Source organism: Panthera leo, chromosome B4, assembly GCF_018350215.1.
Source record: "Panthera leo isolate Ple1 chromosome B4, P.leo_Ple1_pat1.1, whole genome shotgun sequence".
Lineage (NCBI taxonomy): Eukaryota > Metazoa > Chordata > Mammalia > Carnivora > Felidae > Panthera > Panthera leo.
In genome coordinates this window covers 110,888,188-110,912,810 of record NC_056685.1, presented here as the reverse complement: position 1 = coordinate 110,912,810, position 24,623 = coordinate 110,888,188, and positions in this window count along the sequence as shown.

Below are 24,623 nucleotides of genomic sequence, written 5' to 3'. Positions count from 1 at the left end.
ACTAAAGTATAAACTCAAAGAGAGAAAGACTTTATGTTTCTTTTATGATGTTATTCCAATGTCAAAAATATATTAGGGACTCAATAAACATAATTCACTCAAGTGAATTTATTAAAAATGCATAAATGAATGAATGAATCCATATTAAAATTCTGCAGTAAATTGACTTTTTGCTCTTCCTTTTAGGTTCCATGTCTCTGCAGAATTTGACCTTGCATAGGCTTATTAGTGATGTCTAATTGTTACTAATATTATTAGTATACTATCTATAGTAATAATATTACTATAGATAGCTAAGCAATCATATTCATTGAGGTTAAGTCTGAACTTTGTCTTTATTTCAAAATTTTTTTGAGCCTGAAACATCATATCACTAAGATCACATATCATCATGTTGTCATTTCAATAGATACATCAAAAGCATTTGACAAAGTACAAGATCCATTCATGATAAAAAATCTCAACAAAGTAGGATTAGAGGAAACATACCTCAACATAATAAAGGCCTTATATGAAAAATCCACAGCTAACATCATACCCAATGGGGAAAAACTGAAAAAGTTTTCCCCCTAAGTTTTGGAACAAGACAAGGATGCCCACTCTCATCACTTTTATTCAACTTAGTATAGGAAATTCTAGCCACAACAATTAGACAACAAAAAGAAATAAAAGGAAACTGGTAAGGAAAAAGTAAAACTTTTACTATTTACAGATGACATGATACTATATAGAGAAAATCCTAAAGATTCCACCACAATGTTGCTAGAACTGATTAATGAATTCAGTAAAGTCTTAGGATACAAAATCAATGTATAGAGATCTGTTACATTCAGAAAATGAAATTAAGAAAATAATTCCATTTATAATTGCACAAAAAAACAATAAAATATCTAGGAATAAACTTAACCAAAGAGTGAAAGACCTGTAGTCTGAAAAGTATAAAAAACACTGATGAAAGAAATTCAAGACAACAGAAAGAAATGAAAAGACATTCCATGCCCATGGATTGGAAGAATAAATATTGTTAAAATGTCTATACTACCCAAAGCAATGTACTCAATTGATGCAATCCCTATTAAAATACCAACATTTTTCATAGAACTGGAACAAACAATCCTAAAATTTATCTGGAACCACAAAAGACCCTGAATAGCCAAGGTAATCTTAAAAAATAAAAACAAAACTAGAGTTATCACGATTCCAGACTTCAAGTTATATTACCAAACTGTAGTACTCAAAACAGTATGGTACTGGCATAAAAATAGACACGGATCAGAGGAACAGAATAGGAAACCCAGAAATAAACCCACAATTATATGGTCAATTAATCTTCGACAAAGGAGGAAAGAATATACAATGGGAAAAACACAGTCTCTTCAACAAATGGTGTTGGGAAACCTGACAACATATGCAAACTGGGCCACTTTCTTACAGCATACACAAAAATAAACTCAAAAGGGATTAAAGACCTAAATGCGAGACTTGAAACCATAATAATCCTAACAGAGAGCACAGGCAGTAATTTCTGACATTGGCTATAATAACATTTTTCTAGATAAGTCTCCTAAGGCAAGAGAAATAAAAGCAAAAATAAACTACTGGGACTATATCAAAATAAAAATGCTTCTGCACAGTGAAGGAAACAATCAACAAAACTAAAAGCCAACCTGAAAATTTCATCGATTTGTGAAGAGCCTGTTTCTGGGTGGTATCCTGATTGCGGAAACAATGGAAGATAAACTTATGCAACATTCAACAAGGGCTACACATTTTTTTTTTTTTTTTAATTTGAGGGGTGAAGGGGCAGAAAGAGAGAGGAAGAGAGAGAATCCAAAGCAGGCTCCATGCTGTCGGTGCAGAGCCTAACATGGGGCTGGATCTCATGACCATAAGATCTGACCTGAGCTGAAATAAAGAGTTGGACCCTTAACCAACTGAGCCACCCAGGCACCCCAGGGCTATATACTTTTAATAACACCCTATTCATTTGTGCATCATTATATCTTAGTGGCCAACCCAACGACTTGACTTACAGTATTTATTAATGTGTGTTGAATTATTTCAGTATGAAATGTGAGTTTGAAACTTCCAATTTTGCTTGAAGTCTTTGCATAAATGATCCTGAAGTTACTAACCCCCAGATAAAACTATACAGTTCATGATGTGTATACTCTAAAAAACCGCAAAAACCAGGATTGTGAACCAAGTTTGCTTTATTTTGTCTTAATTTAGGTCCTGCTGTTGAGCCACATCACAACAGCTAGAAAAAGGCCTTGCCAAAGTTGGGGTGTCCGGCTGGAAATCTCTGCTAGTACTCTAACAAATATAAAATATAAGGTTTCTTACCATTGACACTTCAGTTTATGATATTAGAACGCTTTGTTCCAACATGTTAGCTGGTCTTAAAGCAGCACAACAGGACTATCCACAAGTTAATCAAGAAGCCCTTGCATTGTTGTGGGAGTTGAGGACTTACACAACAGTGTTGACTGCAGGAGGTGATTGATGACTTAGATTTTTTACTCTTGGTAAGTTGACCCCAATAATTGTGCGTATATCCAAGAATAGGTTTTTTCAGGCCTGTATCTACAACAAACCCAAGGCCCTTTGCATTCTTGTGATCACAGCTGGGGGTCATCTCAGCTTCATCCTCAAGCCATTTGGATCTCTTGGAAAGGCCTCACTGTGTTCAGGGCCTACCTTTGGGGAACTGAGATCTGGCCAAATCACCATGACCATAGGACTGTTGGCAAAGCAGGCAGTTCTCCAGCGGCTCAGGGAGGTGATTCAAGTGAGTTATCCTCACTATGTGATGATGCCAGCGGTGCAGTTTAGGGAACATTTCAGGCCACAGATTTGGACACAGTTAGAATGTGCTGTTATTATCTGCTGATGTTTTGCTGGCCTAAAGATTTCACCAATTGTCTATCAACATAGGGTATAGTTTGTTGACAGTAGGCCACTTAGAGCAAAGAAGGGCTCATGGAGAAAAGTCACTCTATTCAATTAAAAAATGTGTCTGAGGGGCGCCTGGGTGGCGCAGTTGGTTGAGCGTCCGACTTCAGCCAGGTCACGATCTCGCGGTCCGTGAGTTCGAGCCCCGCGTCAGGCTCTGGGCTGAGTTCGAGCCCCGCATCAGGCTCTGGGCTGATGGCTCGGAGCCTGGAGCCTGTTTCCGATTCTGTGTCTCCCTCTCTCTCTGCCCCTCCTCCGTTCATGCTCTGTCTCTCTCTGTCCCAAAAAAAAAAAAAAAAAAATGTGTCTGAAGCACCTGCTGGGTATTACCCCCTGTACTAGGTAGGCTCTGAGAGAGATGCAGAAGACAGCCTTGAGATACCCTCAAGAAGCTTATGATCTAATGTTAGATGCATTTCTACTTGGAAATGAATAGCATATATTTTGATGTAGAAAGATAATATAGCATTTTTTTTTTGTTTGTTTGCAGATGTTATAGGATAGAGAGGTGTACTTGCCTTAGACTACAGCATTAAGAAAGGTTGATGATTGATACTTTTTTTTTCTTTTGGAAGATATACTATCTCCTAATGCTTCCTTTGCCCAAGTACCAGAGACATTAAAAATAGTACTGAGGGGTGCCTGGCTGGCTCAGTCGGTAGAGCATGCAACTCTTGATCTCAGGATTTAAAGTTCGAGCCCCACATTGGGTGTAGAGATCACTTAAAAATAAAATCTTAAAAAAATAGCATTGAAAATTATAATAGAAATGGATGGGTTTTATTGAAACAAGCAAGCAAACAAACCAACCATGTGGGTTATTAAGTTGGAAGTTTATGTATTGTTAGACACTCTTTGAGATCTATTTGACATCTATTTTCTTTGGATCTGTTTCCCTCCCCCCCACCCCCTTTTCTTAACGTTGAAAGTGCACCGAAGAAAATCCTAACTGTTGAGTTTTATTTTATCCGTTGCTGAAGCCTGTATGGTTTTCAGAGTTCCTTTGGGTTACTAGTTTAATAAAGATGATATTTTTAACTTCAAACTCTTGATGATTATTTTCATGTCTCAAGAAAATCCTTTCTTTCCACCCTTCTATCCTGCTCACCGGCAGAGAGAATACAGCACCTTATAAGTCTCTTCTCCCTCCCACGGCATCTTTATAATGCCAGTGTTCTTCACTTCGGCTCAGCTTCCAAATTTAATTCATTTGTTAGGCCTATTTTTACCTAGAGACATGAAATCTGAATGTGTTGCTAAACTATCAGAGAAAGTGCTTTTCTTTGTGCCTTCCATCTAAGGCAATGTGTGCTTTCCTACTGGTATTATTTATAGTTGTGGGCTGTGCGAACGGAGCACAGACAGGCTGCCTACATCCCATGTCACACTTTTTTTCTGGTTGGAGTAGTTAGTCATTAGTACTGAATTGTTTGGTCACGAGCAGGGAGAGAGTGAAAATGTAAAATCCAATATGCTTCATTTCCATGGTTCTGGTGTGAAATCTGTGGGGGAAATTCCCGAGTAGGGTAAGCCCCAGGTGCTCACCTGACCAAAGGCTTATAGGTGTATGGTGTTACTAGCATGTCTTGCCTCACCCCTTCTGCTCTAGAAGTCTGGGTTTATGAACATATTAGTCAGGATAGGGCGATTTGTGCCGCAGTAGCAGTAACACCTCTCCCACCCCCAAATTTCAACGACGTATAGATGGATGTCTCCTGTACCATATCCTTTCTAGATTGGCTGTTGTTCCACTCTCTGTCCTGATGGAGCAGCCTCGGTCTGGAACACTCGGTCACTTTAGTAGAGCGAAAAGGAACATGGGGAATCATTTGCCAAATCTGAAGGCTTCTGGTTGGACGAGACACACATTATTTCTGTCTACATGTTACTGGCCAAAGCAAGTCACTTGGTCACTTCTGAGTTCATCAGAGCAACGATGTATATTCTTCCCTCAGGGAGGGACACTTCAGGGTGGGGAACTGGCATATTTGGCAAACAAACTACTACAGTGAGGATTCATTGACTTTCATTTGACAGTATGTCAACAGAACGTAGAAATTTCCAGACAAGGGTTGAAACTTGTAACTGAGCTTGGCAAAAAACTAGTATCTTCTTTTTTATTTTTTTTTCTTCTGTGGGGCTAGAAATAGGGTAGCAGGTGTCACTGTTTAGAACAGTAGGCTCTTGAAGGCTACTTTCTGAGGTATGTATTACATTCATATTCATTGTGCTTGTTGTTCAACACACTCAGTTAAAAAATTAACTTATAATACCTTCCAGTTCCATCCATATTGTTGCAAATTTAATTCTTTTTCATCACTGAGTACTATTCCATTGTGTGTGTGTATGTATATATCTATATCTATATCTATATCATCTATATCTATATCTATATCTGTATATATCTCACATCTTCTTTATCCATTCATAGTCAAATAGAGGGTATTATGTTAAGTGAAATAAGTCAGAGAAAGAGAGATACCATATGATTTCGTTCATTTGTGGAATTTGAGAAACAAAACAAATATACATAGGGGAAGGGAAGGAAAGATAAGATAAAAACAGAAAGGGAGGCAAACCATGAGACTCTTAAATACAGAGAACAAACTGAGGACTGCTGGAGGGATGGTGATGGGGGGATGGGTAAAATGGGTGATGAGCATTAAGAAGGCCCCTTTTTGGGATGAGCACTGGGTGTTATATGTAAGAGATGAATCACTAGATTCTACTCCTGAAGTCAAAACTACACTCTATGTTAACTAATTTGAATTTAAATTTAGGAAAAAATGCTAAAATAAATAAGTAAATATTCCCTATTTGCCAGAAAGAAAAGAGAAGAGAAGAGAAGGAAAAAGAAAAGAGAAGAAAAGAGAAGAAAAAAAGAAAAAAAGAAACAAAAGAAACAAAATTAACTTTAGGGTGTTTTGAGTTCTTGTGGCTATCATTTTGTCCTTGCCTGTGTATCCAAGGTCATCACTCACCATACTCTTGCCTCCAACCCTAGGCTCTGGCTGTAATTACCTATTTGCTTTTCTGAACTTTCTTTGGAACGCTTTTTGGTCTTGCCTTGCCTCTCATGTTTAGGGCTCAAAGTCAATATCACTTTTCCCAGTCTTGGTTAGGTGCTTCTATGTTCTAATAGGATGCTGTCCATATTTATCTGTATCATATTATCCATTGGAAGTATTATTTCATTTGTTTATCAGCGTTTCTCACTACATGTAATTCATCATTGCTCTGGGAGGCTCACAAAAACAACCTCGTTTCTTATAATGCTCCGCCATTGACTAGGTTGTTCCAGTCCCACTGGCCCTCTTTCTGTTCTATGAATAAACCCATTTGACCACATCTGAGTGCTTTTCCGCTATCTATTCCTACTGTTTCTCGCAACTTCAGAACGCTGGCCCTTTCTGTTAGTCAGATCTCAGATTAAATATCACTTCCTTAGAGATTCTTTTCTTTTTTTTTTTCAATATATGAAGTTTATTGTCAAATTGGTTTCCATACAACACCCAGTGCTCATCACAAAAGGTGCCCTCCTCGATACCCATCACCCACCCTCCCCTCCCTCCCACCCCCCATCAACCCTCAGTTTGTTCTCAGTTTTTAAGAGTCTCTTATGCTTTGGCTCTCTCCCACTCTAACCTCTTTTTTTTTTCCTTCCCCTCCCCCATGGGTTTCTGTAGAGATGCTTTTCTTGACTGCTCAATCTACTTACTATAGCCACCCAGACTCTGACTGTCATATCACACCATCTCTGTATACCCTTGTCACTATCCAGTGCTTTTCTTATTCATTTATCATTTGCCTATCCATTAGAATATAAGCCCCAAGAAAGCAGAATCTTTTTGTTTACTTCTGTATTACCAAGACAGTGTTAGTTATTATTATTGCTAGTCAATAAATAGCTGTTGATTTTTGGATGAATAATAAAATTATGATAGCTCTTCAAAATTAAGGTTAAAGCTTTCATTGTTGTTAGACACTCAATAAGTATTAATCATTAAATACATTAATGAAATTCTAGAGTTTCTTCAAAATTCAGGTAAATTATCTATTGATAATTTCCACCCATACTACTTATCTTCCATTGCACTTATTATTTTGTAATCTAGTCACAATATCTTCCCATATTATTCTCTCTTGATTTATGTTACATCCCAATGATGGCAATTTTCTTACTTTTGTTTCCCCTGTGACACTTAGCAAATATTTGGAATAATATATTTGGGAGTATATTTTATTCTACTGATGGATTGTAAAAGAAGACTTGTATTATTGCCATAGATTACTCATATCTAACGAATTTACTGAAATTCAAAGATTCCTACAAAGATTACAAATCACTTAGACCAAATTTTCATGGCCTTCTATGAGTTGAGCCAGGAGAATTAATTTCTATGACTCTACGGAAATTGCTTGGGAAGGACTATTAAGAAGATTTCATATAATTTGTTTAATCACTGGAGAAACTTTTCCATAATTGGTTTCAAGCATAATGTGTATCTCCTGCAAATGGAGACTGCATCAGATTATGATTTTAATCCATTTCCACTTCACTTACAAAGCATATGATCTTTGATAAGTTAGTTGACTTCTCTCTGTCTCAGTTCCTTCATCTCTAAATGGGGAGTAATATTAGTATTGACCTCTCAGTGTTGAGAGAATATCTTAATATATGTAAATACTTAGAGCATTGTCAGGAAAAAAGAAGGTGCTACATAATTTTTTGCTATCATCATCATCATTATTTTTAATTTTTTTTTAAGTTTATTTACTTATTTTGAGAGAGAGAGAGCAAGTGGGGTAGGGTCAGAGAGAGAGAGAGGGGAGGAGCGAATCCAAAGCAGGCTCTGCACTGTCAGGGCAAAGCCCAATGGGATGCGGGGCTTGAACCCATGAACCATGAGATCATGACATGAGCCGAAGTCAGATGCTCAACCGACTGAACCACCCAGGCACGCCATCATCATTATTTTTAATAATTTAAAGTAAAAATCAATGGTGAATTTAAAAGAAATTTTAATGTTTATTTTTTTTTTGAGAGAGAGACAGAGTGTGAGTGGGGGAGGGGCAGAGAGAGAGAGGGAGACACAGAAGCCAAAGCAGGATCCAGGCTCCAGTCTCTGAGCTGTCAGCACAGAGCCCGATGCGGGGCTTGAACCCATAAGCTGTGAGATCATGACCTGAGCTGAAGTCAGATGCTTCACTGACTGAGCCACCCAGGCGCCCCTCAATGGTGAATTTTAAAGAAATGTTTCAGATTGAAATTTTTAGCTAGAAAACAAAACAAGCAAACAAACACTAAAAAAATAATAAGTTGGTTCACCTTTTGAGGCTCTGTGAAAGCAGTGGCACATTTGTCCTTGCAGAATTTACCTAGAATTCTATACTCACAGAATTTACCTTCAGAGATTCTAGAATATAGCACGTAAAGTCTAAGCTAGTGGAGTTCAAACCGGGTTCTGTGGGACCCTGTCTGAGGTCACTGTTGGATGTTTGGAGCGGGAAGGAGCCGGGAACCTGAGTGTAGGGGACCCACAACTCCCGCAGCCCTGCTCCATTTATGGCCCATTATAATTCTAGAGCAGTAACTTTTCCTGCTTTCAAAATTTAGGCTTTTATGTAAGATTTTAAGAGTCCGTGCCTTCAGAGAAGGGGTGAGAGTTTTGAACACTGTCGGTCTAAGTTATAATTGGGAACAGTAAAGGTAAATGTGTGGGGACTGGTGATAAGAGCAGAGACAGAGCAGAGACCAAGAATTTGCCTGGTTCTCAGGGGTGGCCCAGAGAAGTTGGGATATCAGTTGGAGGGTTCCCATCTTTGTTTTCATGGGTTCTACCTCATTGTGCTTTTCTTCCTTACTCCTTCACTCACCTCCATGGACTTGACCCTTACTTGCAGAACAACATCCAGCGTTTCACTGACTCTTGATCTTAGGCTGATCTTTGATCTCATGAAGAGTTCTGTCTATATTTTCAGAGATGGTATATCGGGGATTCAACAGAACCTCTGCATACCCCAGACAGGCTAACGTCAAAATACCCAGTCATTTTGATAAACAACTTTAAGCTAACTGTTTAGCATGTGGAGCACACTATTAAATGTTACATATTTTAACTGGTTATTATATGGTCACGTGGAAAGATCCTTCACTGATGTGGCAAATTCACTGTTTCTCTGATACATATCAGTGGATAGGGAGGTTGAAAGTAAGAAATTCAGGAATGTTCTGTAGGAGTCTTTCAGGAATTTATCTGTCAAGGGAAGGCATTAGCATGATTAAGCTTGAAGAGATAGTGTTATTAAGCTATATTTTTGTCATATCCTACCCCACCATTTTGATCCCACTGTTTTGACTATTCAGATGTGTTGATCTACCTTGGTTTGTTTTTCCCTTTACTCATTCTCTCTTGCCTTCTCCATTCACCTATTCTCTCTGCCATTCACCCATCCTCTCTCTCTTCTTTGACTTCTTTCTTTCCTCTTTATTAAATTGCTTACAGTTTTCAGGGGTGCCTGGGTGGATCAGTCGGTTAAGTGTTCAACTCTTTTTTTTTTTTTTTTTAGGGTTTATTTATTTTTGACAGGGAGAGAGAGAGAGAGAGAGAGAGAGAGAGAGAGAAAGCAAGCGGGAGAGGGGCAGAGAAAGGGGGACAGAGGATCCAAAGCCAGCTCTGTGCTGAGAGCAGCAAGTCCGACGTGGTGCTTAAGCTCACTAACCATGAGATTGTGACCTGAGCCGAAGTCAGACTGAGCCACTCAAGTGCCCCCAAGTGCCCAACTCTTGATTTCTGCTCAGGTCATAGTCTCATGGTTTGTGAGGTGGAGCCTGCCCTGACGGTGCAGAGCCTGCTTGGGATTTTCTCTCCCTCTCCCTTTCTCTCTGTGCCCCCCTCTCTCTCTTGAAGTAAAAAATAAACATTTATTTTTTTTATTTTTATTTTATTTTTTAAAACTTTTTTTCTCTTTTAATTTATTTTTGGGACAGAGAGAGACAGAGCATGAATGGGGGAGGGGCAGAGAGAGAGGGAGACACAGAATCGGAAACAGGCTCCAGGCTCCGAGCCATCAGCCCAGAGCCTGACGCGGGGCTCGAACTCACTGACCGCGAGATCGTGACCTGGCTGAAGTCGGATGCTTAACCGACTGCGCCACCCAGGCGCCCCAAAAATAAACATTTAACAAGTTGCTTACAATTTTCATATGGATTAACTGAGACGTAATTGCAATATTTGCATTAAACATTACTAGTACAAATAATCTCCATGGAATAAAACTGACAATGTTTTAAGTTGCACATGGCAATATTTGTTATTGGCTAAAAATCAATGGAAGAACAAGATCTTCTTGACAAAATTTAGATCAGTAAAATCTCATCTAGCAATACTGAACTTGGTAAAAATAATGACCACAGAGGAAAGCTCATAAGGATAGAAAGGAATCAATAAAAGCTGATGTGACAAAATACTTACTGATGAATGGAATGCAATTTTATAATTTAAATGGCAAACAACAAATGGCCATGGAATAATCTCAGTTAAATAAAGAAGAAAATTAAAAAAAAATATATTGTAAATGGTTATTATACTCTTTTGATCAAGGAAATATTTTGGCTTGGTGATATTCGCTCTGGGAACCAATTTCTTGATGAAAATTTTATCAATATAGGCCTAATATGGTCACCTTGTTTGTATTACAAACATCCTCAGGGTCAAAATTTTCTCCGAGACAAAAACAGAGGGGTTGAAATGTCCTGTAAATATTATTTTGTAATGTGATCTGTGTATAACAATTTATCTGGTCGAACTCTCCATGTCATTAAATACTTTTTCTATAACATTTCAATGGCTGCATATGCCTTTAACCAGGCTTCTATTACTACGTATTTGGATTGTTCTGAACTTTTTTCTACTACACCTCTGTGAACAATATCTTCATAAATGGATGGCAAACTTTTCACAAGAGGAACATTTCTTGAATCTTTCTATTTCTGTATGGCTTTCTGAAATAGATATTATCTGAAAAACTGCTGTGAAGAAAAAGACTAAATATCTTTTTTTTTAATGTCATTCAAGTTCCGGTTACCTGGCATTAAGGCTATTTATTAAATAACAGCCTTTTGGGTTAAATCAAAACTTTTCTTTTACTTCCAATGTTGCCTGAAACTGTGACAAAATATGAGACAGCATCTGATCTTGGCTTTTAAAATAAGCAAACCCAAAATACCTCAACACAAATAGCTCAAAAACAGCATGGTAGGATTGAAATGTCATATAGGAGCTGCTAGGATTTGATCAGTGGGAATCTATTTGACTTGTGCTTATTCCAATGCTATTTATAGTCAAAGGTAAATACAATTTTAGGTCTCCTTTTGAAACCACAAGCAGAACCAAATGTAATTTCTGTAAGAGACTAGAAGAAATGAATTGGAGATAAACTAATTTCATACTCATTGCTTAGCATAGTGAACACAAGTCATGAATAGTTGTTGAGTGAATGAATATGTTAGTAGGAATGAATATTAATTTCATACTTTGTGACAAGCAAGATGTTTACGAAATCTACCACCCAGCACCTAGCACTGCAAGTTCAGGTTTTTAACATGAATTCTTTCTGGACGAATAAGAAACAAATGCATTCTTCTGCTGCCTTAGACATCACTAGATATTTTTAAATGTCTGAGGCCAAATGATCATACTGTAGCACAGGTTACAACGAGTAGCCATTGGTATAGACAGGGTTTAAGTATGGGTGACTTGTGATAAACGCTATCAATGAATGCTGTAAGGAAATTAAGTTTACCCCGTAGAAATAACCACAGTGTATAAAGCATCTAGTAGGTGCCAGGCACTCTCCCGTTTTGTAGATAAAGAAACAGAGGCCAAGCTAAAAACAAACAAACAAAAGGAACAGTAACTCTTTCAAGGTTGAACGGATAAGAGCTTTAGCTGAGATATGTACTTACTTCCTTATAATACCAAAGCCTGTGAACTCCAGGACATCACTGCCTCTCTTTCAAGTTCATAATCCAATCATGCTTCTTAAAATCACTCGTGATCCCAGTGCCCAGAGGCAGTAGCTGGAATCTTCTGAAATTTTAGGAATCTTTTCTGTACTTTTGAAGATATTCGGGATTATACTTTCTGTCTTGTAATATACCTTTTTTTTTGTCTTTTTCTCTTCTCAATATATTAGAACATTTCCTCATGATATTAAGTATACTTCATCATACATTTTGGTGGCAACTTCCTTTAATCCCAGAACCCCAGGCAAATTATAAGGTCTTTGAGGGCAGAGACTTAAAAAAAAAAAATACATCTACCACAGTGTTTGTGGTAATATTGTACCTGAAGCAGTTAATAATAATTATTATTATAGCTGAATTATATAGTGTTTATTTTGCGCCAGGCACTGGTCTAACAACATAATGTGGATTAATTCATTTAGCTTTTAAAAAACGATCTATGAGGCAATACTATTATTATCCCATTTTCCATATGAAGAAAGGGTCTAGTTCCTTACAGTTAGTAAGTGGAGAGGCCGGTTCAAGCTCGGGCAGTCTGGCTCTGGAATCCATGTTTCTAACCACTACGCTCATCTACCTAAAATAGATATGCAGTGACTACTTGTCAATGCTAGGAAATGGAGAGTAAAGGTAATTATGGGTATGCCTTGACATTACTTATGTGTAAAAAACCCACAATTCATCCCCATTGCTGTATGGCCTGAATTCTACACTCCTTTGCCAGGCTTTTTAATTAAAAAACAAAGCCATATTTATTTCTCCTAATTTCCCTTTGGACTTTTTGGTCTAAGGACACTGCAGGTGTCACCACACCACCTCTATTTCCATTTTTCCCCCCTTGTTTTGACTCTATCCGTATTCCGTCCACCCTTGAAAACCTAGCTCGGGTCCTGTGTCCTCCATGAAGCATTCCCTGTTTCCATCGGGCTTTGTGGCCTAGCTCTTTGAACACTCCTGGTCCCACATTAAATAAGGATCCTTCAAATATTAAACAAGTCTTATTCATCTTTATATTTCTTAGTGTCTCAGAAAAAAATGCCCGATTCACAATAGGCAGGAAGTGGATATTCCTTTGTTGAATGAGCAAACGCCCAAGTGAATAAATGAAACCTTACACTGGTTTGCAAATGATGGCATCTATAGTCATCTCTAAACAGTGTGAGCTCTTGGTGAAGAAAGATCAACTCTGACCACTTCCCCAGCCCCCACAGTGCCTGATACAATCTGAATCAGCATGAGATCTTCAGCCAATACTTGTAGTTGTGACTCAGCTTGGAGTATGTACAGTCATTTTAATAATTTAACTATAGATTCTTTTGGATTTTCTATTCAGATAATCAGGTCTGGAATAATGCCAGCTACGTTTCTTCCTTTTTATTCTTAAAGCTTCTATTTTTTTTTGCCTTATTTTATTGGCTAGAATATTTAATTCAATGTTGAATAAAAGTGGAAATAGGAGGCTTCATTGTCTTGGGTCTTGTCTCAGAGAGAAAGCTATTATACTGCAGCAGCATTAGGGGGAATTCTTGAATGCTTGGTTTTGTGTTTTTTACCATTATCCTTCAAATATTGCTTCTGTCCCAACTGTCTGTATCTTTTTTGTGAGTCCTATTATACATTAGAATTTCTCACTGCTTCAGCTACGTCTCTATATTTTTGTATGTCTCATTTTATTCTGGATATTACTTTTGATATGACCTACATTTCACAATTTTCCCTTCCCCTCATCTAATCTGTTGTTAATCTCATCCATTACATTCTGAAGTTCAATTGTGTTTTTCAGTGAAGTTTATAGAGCGTCTATGTGGCTCTTTGTTAATAGTTTCCAGTTCTCTGCCAACATTCTCACTCATGGCTTTTATCTTCTTCAACATAGCAAATATTCTTATTCTGAAATCTGTGTCTGGTAAGTCTAATCCCTTGGTGTCATTGTTACTTGATATCTATTGTCTATTTTTTCTGGTCTTTTAAGTTTATGTAATTTTATTTCTCTTGTGCTTGGTTATTTTGGGTTGTATTTTGTTGTATTTGCGTGCAACTGTTGATAAAAATAATGTGAGGTCTTGGATCATGCTACCTTCTTCTCCCAGACTTCTGACTGTGGTTGCACTACGGTAAGTTGTAGGAGTGCTGCAGTCCTTTAAATGCCTGTCTACTCTGGATTCATCCATAAGGTGTGTCTTTCAGGGTCTTAATAGAAGCAAGAAGAGTTTACCTGGGCTCTCCTCCTTGGTGAATCCTGGCCCCAAACTTTGTCCCCAAGCTCTGGTAGACTGGCAAAAGCTCTCCAGTTTGGTTTCTCAGCTTCGAGGTCACTTTATCTGGAACTGGCACAACGAGTGGCCCCTAAAAGGGCAGAATTATTCTTTCTGGGTTTCTGCCTTCTCTTGGATCTTTGTCCTTCTTCACCGCTGTTTTGGTTCCTCAATGTCTTTAGGTGGAAGAATTTATACCATAGAGCTTGGCCTCAGTATGTAGTCTGCCATTACTGAACTGAGAATGCCCCTGTGTTTCTGACTTTTGATTTTAGGTTTCCTGGGCTCCATTTTCTATACTGCTTGAAGAAGTGAAAATCTTTTGAAATCTACTCATATTCTTGTTTGGTTTTTTTGTTTTGTTTTGTTTTAGCACTGCAAAGTAAGTTGCTTGGATGTTTAAAATCTTAACTATTTAAAGTGAACAAAATGAGGAGGTTTGTTGGAGGGGACAACTGGACATGTTGATGCAACCAAAATAGAGCCGGAAAAACTAGTTCTGAGTGTTGAAACAGGCTATTAAAAAGAAAAAAAATCCTGTCAAATTTGACTTTCCTGTATCATGAAAAAATTGTATTCCTTTCCACTGAGAAATACATGTACTAACGTTGGTTTTTCTACTTAAAAAAGGAGAAGGCCATAATATCATCATATTTGTACTCCTTAGCAGCTCTAAAATAACAAACTATAGTGTATTCATGGAGGAAAAAGAACGAATTGATGAAGGGACAAGTTTGGGCTTCACATTTCTTTTGGATTTTTTATTTTTATTTTTTTTAACTTTATTTACTTTGAGAGACAGAGAGAGAGAGAGAGAGAGAGAAAGAGAGAGAGAGAGAACGCACACACAAGCATAAGCAGGGGAGGGGCAGACAGAGAGAGAGAGAGAGAGAGAGAGAGGAAGAGCGAGACCTCCCAAGCAGTCTCCACAGTCAGCACAGAACCCGACGTGGGACTCAAACTCATGAACTGTGTGAGATCATGACCTGAGCTGAAATCAAGAGTCTGACGCTGAACCGACAGAGCCACCCAGGTGCCCCTCTTTTGGATTTTTTAAAGTAACAGTCAGTGGAGAAAAAAAAAAATTTATAACATTTCTTCCCTTTTAAGGTTTTTATCAGAAATAACTCTTATGGGATTTATGCCAAATAGGAAGATACCTTGCTAACTGAGAGGTATGTTAAACAACAAAAATAAGTACTAAATAGTGAAAACAAAATAATTGACTGCTTCCTTTGGACAAGTAATGCATTTGTGTTTTCAGTTATAATCAACAAATATGGATGAGGTGCTATCAAATATCATTCATAATACAGCATCCATAGTGATTTAAAAAAAAACAATGCAATTCAAGTCAGTCTTACAATAGTCACCAATTGCACCTATAAACAAAAGCTCAATCATTGTCCATAATCTGACCTCCATTCTTCCTCTTTTCTCCCTTCACTGGACTCCAACACTGCTTGGTTTTCCTTGTATTCCTTGAAAACACCAAGAGTATTTCTACCATGAGTTTTTGCACCTGTTGATTCCTTTACCGGGAAGTTCTTGTCTTCAACTTTTCTCTCAACTGGCCTCATTTTTGTCTTCCAGGTTACAACCTAAACTCCTCAAGTGAGAACTTCTGTCACAAATAGTTTAAATAACCTCCCCTCATCTCGGCGGCTCCTAATTCAGTCCTGTTCAATCAGCTCATTTTATTCTCTTCATAGCATGTATCATTTATCTGCAACTCTCCTGTCTCTTTATTATTATTATTTTTACTTGCTTAAATTCTTCTTTAGAACATAGACATCTATTTTCCAGAGCCTAGAACAGTGCCTGTCACGCAATAGGTCTCAAAAATAATTCTTGATGAACTTTCAACCCTGATGTTTGAAAGGTTGTTGCAAAGTATGTTGCTTATTTTAATAGAGAATTCCATTCAGCAAGTTTTATGTCAGAGAAACTTTGTTAGAGTGACTTTCCTCAAGGAGAGGTAATTTCAGCCTAAGGGGTGTTAAATGTGTAACTTAAAATGAAGACCAATCCTTGAGTAGTGTTTAAACTTGCATAGAAAAAAAATATGTATTTATACACACACACACATACAGACCATATACCCAATACATATGGTATATAGAAGATATTTATGTATATCTTCATATTCATATGGAGGATGAGATCATTCATACTCTCTGAAGAAGAAAAGTTGAAGTGATTCTTACATTAAAAATATTATCTGAACAACATTTGTCACCTGTTAAGCATTTGGTGATATGTTTCTGAGTTATTTTAAATAGCAATCTTTCTACTTAGGACAAATACATCCACTAACCCTCACCCCCCAATACTGCACACACACGTAACATAAGCACACTGTCTCAGGATTGGGATGATACTCAGAGGGAAAAAATGCTGGTACTAAGACTGTAATGAAATTTCCAGTTACCATGGCTACCTTTAATCAAAGTCTATATGTATGGGAACTCCTAAATCTAGCTAAAAATATGTAATGATGCTCCTGCAGCATAGTATTTGGACAAATAATTAAATCCAGTTGTGATTTCATTATTGCAATAAAATTCTACACTATCTATCAAGAGAAGTTAGTCTTCATCTGTAGTAGGCAGAATTCTAAGATGGCTTCCAAGATTCCCAGCCTTTGGAGTAGGTACTCTGTGTAATCTCCAAATCTTTCCTGAGGGTGGGTTGTGACTATGGTGGATTTTACTCCTGTGATTAGGAGTAATATAGCAAAAGTGAAGGGATGTTGCAAAAGGAATGAAGGTTCCACATTAGTTGACTTTAAGTTACTCACAAAAGAGATTATCTTGGGTGGGTCTGACCTAATCAGGTGGCAGCTCTGAATATAGGAATCCATAACAGCACAAACCGGTTCCACACCAAACACTTCAGGGACAGGGGTAGCACACAGCGGTAGCTGAGAACAATTGCATGTTGCAATAAATCCAATATCCCAGGTGTCAGGAAGGCACAACCTATAGATGTTTGTCTATTACAAATTTAATCATTTTAATTTTGTGGCATTAGTGAAATAAATCTGTTAAATTGTAGTCTGTCTGCCAGGGCCCCTCACACACAGTAAGGCCTTAGTAAATCTTACGTGATGAGAACAATATGACACAGATCCATGCTGCTGGGACATGCAAAATGGTAGACTAGCCAGAATCAATTAAGCTGAAGATAATTATGAATTTTTTGGAATGGTAAATGTTTTGATGGCAAGATTCTTGAAACTGCTCTGCTGATACATTCAGATATTTGTGTAAGAGACAGTAGGAGGTGGGTATAGTGCTAACCATTAGGATGCGTTATGCTTAAAAGGAACATTAATTCTATTGTTTCTGGTTTAAAAGCAAACTACATCCACACTGCATGCTGAGATTTCATCCCATGCTCTGTAACACTTGCATTCTTTAAGTACTTTATTGCCTTTTCACCCCTTTCCCAAGACACGGGCTCACTCCACAGCTACTCTCCCGTTCATCTTTAAGAAGAGGCTCATTTTCCTTTGTTTTGAGTATTTTCTTTGCTGGTTGCTAATTTTTTTTTTTTTCCTGCATTAGTCTAAGCTCTTAGCAAAGTAAGCTCCAAGAGCAGACTTAATGAGAGTGACAGATTTTGACTTTCATATAAAATTATAAACTTGTGTCCATGGAAACAGAAGGGAAAGCAAAACCTGAGATTCCCTTCCTTTTTTTATCGTGCCGTGTGGCACAATGAAAAATAACCACAGTGGAAATAGCTGAGAACAATTACACGTTGCAACAAATCCAATATCCCAGGTGTCAGGAAGGCACGACCTACGGATTTTTGTCTATTACAAAGGGGAGGCACTCGAACATGGCTCAGCCACTATAAATCCCAGGGTGATTCTTATCTATTGTAACCTGAAAGCATTAAAACGTTAGGTTTAAATAGATAGGTGTTTGGATAGAATCACTGTGACAACTTCAAAATGTCCAAGGCAAGATTGTCTGTGAATACTTTCTTGTGTATTTATTCGTTTATTTGTATACTGCTGTGATGGCCATGGAAATTTGCCACTGACATCTTCAAGAGAACCTACTGTGGGGAGCGTAGCTAAGGAGAGCCACAGCCACCTGCCTTCTAGAATCGACTACAGTGGTCGCACTCTCCTGGCTGCCTCCAGCCAATGGGTGCACGCAGGATCTAGGACCTTTCTAAAGATCGGTTTTGGCTCAGCAAATCCCCATTCATCTGGCTGACACTTTCATAGAGCTGCTGTGCGGGCAGACGCTCTCTTTCTCCAATGAGCCTTCCTTTTCCCTTTCCTTCAAATGTGTCGTATCTGCATCTTACAGTGGAAGTCTCTCTCTGGCTACTTCTGCTTCCTCTTCTTTATCCTTCCCCAGTATGCCCCCGAAGGAAGTCTCTTCCGTGTCTGATCACATTTGCTGTCTGCTTCTCAGAGGACTCCAGTTGGCACAACTGCCATTTTCCAGAAAAAGGATGTAAAATGGTTTACACAGATACCAGCGATGTGACGAGAGATTTAAAATAGGCATGGAGGGGCGCCTGGGTGGATCAGTTGGTTAAGCGTCTGACTTCAGTTCAGGTCATGACCTGATGGTTTGTGAGTTTGAGCCCCTCATCGGGCTCTCTGCTGTCAGTGAGGAGCCTGCTTGGGATTCTCTCTCTGTCTCTGCTCCTCCCTTGCTCACACATGCTCCCTCTCTCTCAAAAATAAAATAAACATTAAAAAAAAAATAGATATGGAAAATTAAGAAATGGGAATATAAAGCTAAGAAATGCATAATGAAGGCCCAAAGGGGCTAATCTACAGGATGAGTATTATATATGGGTCATACATTTAACTCTGAGAATAAACTATATCTATCAATGGGAATTGGAACCATGAATAAGACGATTCTTGTTTTATAGTTTAGAATAACAACTAATAACCAAAAAAGGACCCAGAAGATGGTGGGAAAAGAAAAATTCTTACCACCAAAGCAATTTTGACCTTGTTTTGATTATCTGTGTTAGCCACTTATACGAGTGGGATGGATATACCCCAGTTCGTGGTAATTTCAAGAAATCAGTTCCATTTGGCTTCGGATATGCAAGCATATAGTTTGCAAATATATAGTGTATTTTAGCAAACTTTCTTTTAAAATATTTTTCTTAGATTTATATCAGTATTAGTTGACATATATCCTAAATTATAGAATGGATGATGGTAGTGGGTGGAGACTTATTCCAGGGTTAAGATTTCTTGTGGCTTTTGGGGCGCCTGGGTGGCTCAGTCGGTTAAGCATCTGACTTCAGCTCAGGTCATGATCTCATTGCTGGTGGGTTGGAGTCCCTCATCGGGCTCTGTGCTGACATCTCGGAGCCTGAACCTGGAGACTGCTTCAGATTCTGTGTCTCTCTCTTTCTCTGCCCCTCCCCTGCTCACACTCTGTCTCTCTCTCAAAAATAAATAAACACGAAAAATAAAATAAGATAAAATAAAATAAATTTCTTGTGGCTCTTTCACAGTGTAAACCTCATGATATGTATCGTTCAAGAATGTGTTGTGTCCCAGCAGGCCCACTGGCCCTCATGCGCTTTTTATAGAAGCAAAAATGGTCTATGTCACCTCAGTCCCACGTTAGATTGGAAGCCAAATCTGAATAATAGTGCAGTACATTCAACAGTCATAAAAATAAACTACACATTAATTTCACTCAGACACAGTATTGTAGTCCACTCCGATGATGAACTTTTTTATATTATTTGTTGTGGAAAAGTACTTTTCTGTCAGAAAAGGATCTGGCGTTAGAGCAGACACTAAGCTGAGCATAAGTCAGGATTGGAGTGTTGTTGATAAAGGTCAAACATGACACACTGGAATATATAAATCTAAGTGTGGATGCTGCATGGCCAGAATAATTCCAGAGCGCTGCAGGATGGGGAGACAGCACAACGATGGATAAACACGGGCATCTGGTGCTAATGTGAGCAGTCATCATCACATTACCATTCTCACTTCTAGCAACCATCGTCCTCTCAACCTTTCTTTAGGGGAACGTAATTCAGGATGTTTTAGCCAATTACTTTGAGGCAGAAGATAGACTCGATCTGTACGTATGACTGCTATCCCTCTAATACTTACTAAGTACAGTATAATTATGATGATTGCTTTCTCCTTCTTCTCTCCACTTAAAAATTATTAGCTCATTACCATAGATAATCTTTACTTTTCAGCACCATGCATGGTTCAAGCTTGGCTTGGGAAGTCAACTGATATTATCTAATGATCTGCGTTAGAGACAATGCCAGTCAGATCATTCAGATAATAGGTCAAATTCTGAGCCGTGCAATTTAGGGAGAAATTCAGGATGGAAACAAAGTTTATTCAAGTGCTACACCTTGAAGATCTATAAGAGAGGGATACAAAGAGCATTTTCTTATAGTGGAGAAACAAGAATCCAAGCTAATATGGCTTAAAAAAAAAAAAAAACCCAAGGCATAATTTACAAACAGTAATAGGTACAGATCTTAGGGTCTTTGAATTTTTAGAGTGAACACACTCAAGTAACCAATATTCAGTTTAAGATATACTGTATCACCAATAACCCAGAAACTTCCTTCATGCCCATTATCTTAAATAACTGTTACTCTGACTTTTTATCTTCACTGGTTATTTTTTTGCCAGTTTTTGAAACTTTGCTTTCCATAATACTCACTGTTTTTTTCTGTTTGTTTTAATCTAATACTATACTTCTGAGATTCACCCATGTTATGTGAAGCAATAACTTCTTTCAATATTTATATAATATTTCATTGTATAATTTATCCATTTTATTGATGGACAACTGGGCAATTGCCAGGTTTTGGCTGTTATGAACAACGTTGCTATGAACACTCTTTCACATGTCTTTTGGTACGGATACATGTTCATTTCCATTGAGGGTTTATGAATAAAATTCTTGGTCAGAGAGTATGCATATGCTCAACTTTAATAGATACAGCTAGATGGTTTTCCAACATTGTCGTACCAATCTGCTAATGAGAACCAGAAGTAAATGGCATCCCATTTGCTCCATGTGTTTGGAAACATGTGATATTTCCACTTTTCACCCTGTGCTCAGTTCCAACACATAACTTTTTATCATCTGCCATGTTCATGAGGCACAGTGTTCTGAGATCAGTGAAGATTCTAGAGATAGGAAAGATGGAGAAGAAACATGAGAAAGGTTAGGAAGAGAAGATAAAGAACGAGGCAAAGAAAAGAAGGGGAAGATTACCTGAGTGAGCTGTGGAGGGAATTTTGTTACATTTCGATCACCCAAGAAAAAATTAAGTGAAATTCAATTTCTTCCAGAGAAAATCTCCTCCACCTGATTTGAGGCTCTGATTCTTGAGTTATAAAGATATGCCGATGGGAGAAACATACAGTAAAATAAAAAGAGTAAGCAAATGTAGAAAAAAAAAATCAATAGAGCTTATGTAAGACCAAAACATCATTGGAAGAGTCTAGAAGGCAAGTAGTAAGCATTAAATCTTTTGGACGTACGCTCGCGTATCTTCACTGTCTGCTTCTTTCACCAAATGCATAAATATAACCTCATGACATATTTTAAAAAAAAAATTATTTATTTATTTTTAGAGGGAGACAGACAGAGAGCAGCGGAGGGGCAGAGAGAGAGAGAGAGAGACAGGGAGAGACAAATCCCAAACAGGCTCTGCACTATCGGTGCAGAGTCTGATGCTTGGCTTGATCTCAAAACCTGTGAGATCCTGACCTGAGCTGTAATCAGGAGTTGGACGCCTAACTGACTGAGCCACCTAGGTGCCCCCCACCATGACGTATTTTGGATATTAAAAAGCTTTGGAGATAGAAGAGGAGAAAAAGGCTATATTGGATTTCTTCCTCCTCATTGCTTTGCTCTTTCCCTTCATGCTTTCTTTAACCTTGGCCTAGCATACATTTTCCCTTGGGGCATGAAGTAAGGGTGACAGAAAGGGTTCTTCATCATATAAAATTCCAAAGGCCTGAGCTCAGTCCCTGACATGAGGGGACACAAGCCATCGCTGAGAAGACAAGTACTGTCTTAGAACAGAGCAGAGGTGACACTACATATCTTCTGGGCAAATGGTTTTTTGTCGTTGATTCTGTCCACGTAAAATTTGAGTTTCGAAGAAAAAAAATCCTCTCGTTTAATGGCTTTGAGAAGGGCACTCCCTGAGGGGTTAAAACCTTCCACAGGCTTCAGATGTATTGTTAATCTGGGTAATATCTGTTTAGTAATGCCTAACTTCAATACAAGCTAGTTGCAAGGGAGACATTATTGAATACACAGGAACTGTGTCTCTTTGGGTTTGCCTGCTAATCCTCCCTCTTTCCCCCCAGCCATCTGGAAGAAGGGAACAGGCTTGAAGTTAAATTTGGAGATTTATGAGGCATGGGACGCATCGTTGCTCTATTCATTTGAATTGAAAATTTGATCCAATTCTGGAAACTTCCCAATAAGCATCAACCTTCTGGGTTGAGCTATACATTTGGGAATGACTTCGTAACATTATTTGCTTTGATTTAACAGGGCAAAGCGTTGTCTCGCACCTAGCAAAAAGGCAATGAAGCAATACAATAATGCTTGAATTGCCATACTTGTCATCTTGCCTTTTAGCTAAGAATACTGAAGAGCTTTAAAATAATTCTACGCCCAAATTAGCGTTAGGTTGAACCGGTCCAGTAACCTGGAATCTTTTCCAGGCAACTTCGTTGGTGCTGTCCTCATTATGTTAGCAAGACATTGCCTCTGTGACTGTCCTAGATCAGCTGAGGTCATGGTTTATGGACTGAAAATAAGGAGAAAGAGAGGCATGCTGCCACAAAGCAATTAATACATCATTACAGAGGATGCCAAAATACACACCTTCTGCTGTTACTATGACTTACTTAATCTCCTGTTAATATGTATTTTTATACCTACATGTAGTCAAGTCTAGAGAACATTGATGAGAGTTTCAGTAGAGCTGGATTTTCACCAAGAGCTTTTTTATTTTGCTAAAGCAGTAATGTTACAAGCTGAATAGGCATTTATACTTCTTTTTAGCTTCCAGGGGGAATTCCTTGGGGGCTACAGAGGTATCAGATGTTCACTTCCCAGGTAGAACATGCCCAAGTAATTAAGAAAATGTAGCTAATCTCTGAAAAAATGGATCCACAGGCCAGTGTGAGTCTAAATATTGACTGGCTGAATAATCTTTTCCTCTTCTGTTTTTTTTGTTTTTTTTTTTTTAAGGCAATGCAGACAACATGGAATAGACAGTGAACCCGTAAACTATAAGCTGTTAGATTCTGCACCACCCAGTGTCTAAGAGCTCAGAATGACAGTAGAGATTGTCTAAGTTAATCTTTCCTTGGTACAAATGAGGTAGTTTATGGTTAAAGAAATTAACTGCGCCACACTACCTTTCTAACCTCTTTTGATCAGGTTCTGTAAGGTTATGAAATGAGTTGAACTAGAGATGAACAAACAGTACAATTCTTATGTATATTACATAATATATATTATAATGCTATAAAAGGATATTGTTTGTTAAGAGGAGCGCTACCAGGAAATCCTTTTATTTCCTATTTCCTATTTCCTATATCTTTTACTATAATTTCAGAGTGTGAAAAATATGGACATGTGGATGAGAATCAGACCTTCTCACACAACATATTATTTCACAACAAAATATCTTCATGGCCATCTGGCCATCCACTTACTTATTCATTAGACGTGTTCTTTGCCCTTGAGGGTGACGCTTTTGACCACTGAGAGTCACAGATCCATATACACATAGATGATGTCCCATCAATTCTAAGGCACACATTCCCCCCCCCCCCCATATTTTAATGTATCTGGAAACATCCTAAAATTGACAGTGTCATAGCATCTTCCTCCCCCACACCTTTGTGATATGTAATTCCGTGGCATGTCTAACAATTGCCGGCTTTCTAAATTTGATGAGGTGTTGTATGCATACATTATATCAAGTATTATGAAGAAAAGGTGTTATGACAGAAACTAACTGCGAACCCACTTTGGATTGAATGGTGTGAAAAGACGTCTGGACAAGATGATGTTTACACTTGGGGAGAGAGTAGGTCCCAGATCTGGTTAGGTGAACAGAAGGGATAGGAGTATCCTAGGAAGAGAGAATAGACTTTGGGAACGCTTGGCTGGGACAGAGCTGGACCTAACTGAGGAACAGATTGAATGCCAGTGCTGCTGGACCATAGCAAGCAATAGGGGCTTTCAAAAAGCCTGATTCAAAAAAAGAAAAAAAAAAAAAAAGCCTGATTTTTTTTAGCTCTTTGCAAACGTTTATTATGGAAAGACTATTTTCAGATCAGCAGTATTGAAGACATTTCTTTTGTG